This window comes from Suricata suricatta, chromosome 15 (genome assembly GCF_006229205.1).
Source record: "Suricata suricatta isolate VVHF042 chromosome 15, meerkat_22Aug2017_6uvM2_HiC, whole genome shotgun sequence".
NCBI lineage: Eukaryota > Metazoa > Chordata > Mammalia > Carnivora > Herpestidae > Suricata > Suricata suricatta.
This window is the reverse complement of record NC_043714.1, coordinates 30,350,905-30,351,928: the sequence shown is the minus strand read 5'-3', so window position 1 is coordinate 30,351,928 and position 1,024 is coordinate 30,350,905. Positions and strand designations below refer to the sequence as shown.

Sequence of the window (1,024 nt, the reverse complement as noted above, 5' to 3'; positions counted from 1 at the left end):
GCGGCGGCAGCTCCCGGCGAGGCTGCCTCCGCTGTGAGCCCGGACGAGCAGGTGCCCCTCACGCTGAGGCTGAGCACACGCACACGCACACGCAAGACGGGCAGGGCGCCGGGGAGAGGGGGAGCGGAGCGGGGCTGGGCCGGAGGCGCGCAGCTGCCGCTGCCTGTGCCGCCGCTGCCGCGATTGCTGCTGCTGCTGCTGCTGTTGCTGCTGCTGCTACCGCTGCCCCCCCCCGCCCCCCGCCGCCGCCTCCGACGGGGAGCGCGTGTGCTGGGGCAGCCCCGGGCGTGCTGATAAAACGCCTAGGAGACGGTGAACAACTTGCTGCTCACCTCAAAGTTGTTGCTTGCCACTTCCTTATGCATTCATCTATTTTCTTTTTTTATTTGAAGGTAGTTACCTGGAGAGAGATCCCGCCCTTTCTCTCCCGAAGTTTCACTATTAAAACCTGTTTCACTCATTCATTTTCCCCCCTTCTTGAATCCCCGTTTCTCATCCCTCCTAAGCTGGCTCTGCCTCTGCTGTTCCTTTCCCCTAGATATGCGCTTCCCCCTCGCGGTTCTCACGGAACCTGGCGCAGCGCGATACTGGGGGCGTTGTCACGGGCAAAACCACCGTCAATCGTTATTGCCATCAGAACGCACAGCGTCTCTTCTGCCGTCCCCAGAGAAGGATGTTTGCAGTTTGGAAGACAAAACAAAATCTCTCCTTTAGAAAACCCGTTCCAGGTTTCTTTCTGCAGGTTGCCGAGCAATGGGTGGGGGCATGGGTGTCGTTAATGTATTCATTCGTGGACCAAGCATTGTTTGTGCTGTCTGCCTGTGCGCGCGTGCCTCCGAGCTCGTCCGTTCTCCACGGCCGAGGCTCCTGCCTGACTCGTGCTCAAGTTGTGGGCTGGGGCTGGAAGTCAAAGGACAGGTTCAAGGGAAACGAGTGAGTCCATTGTGTAAGTGCTCTCTGGGAGGGAGGGAGCTCTTGGCGGTCGAGAGGGGGAGACGTGCTCCAGAAGTGTGGCGGTGGCGCA

The 1,024-nt window shown here is 60.0% G+C and overlaps 1 protein-coding gene across 1 annotated transcript in view; it reads right to left on the bottom strand.

The window, feature by feature from the left end:
• RALYL (RALY RNA binding protein like) overlaps nt 1-471 on the bottom strand; it is a 714,980-nt gene extending 714,509 nt beyond the window's left edge. The window contains exon 1 of the mRNA XM_029923807.1: nt 333-471. The gene's annotated coding sequence lies outside the window, so the exon portion shown is untranslated. The remainder of the gene's footprint in view (nt 1-332) is intronic.
• Nucleotides 472-1,024: the final 553 nt, after the last annotated feature.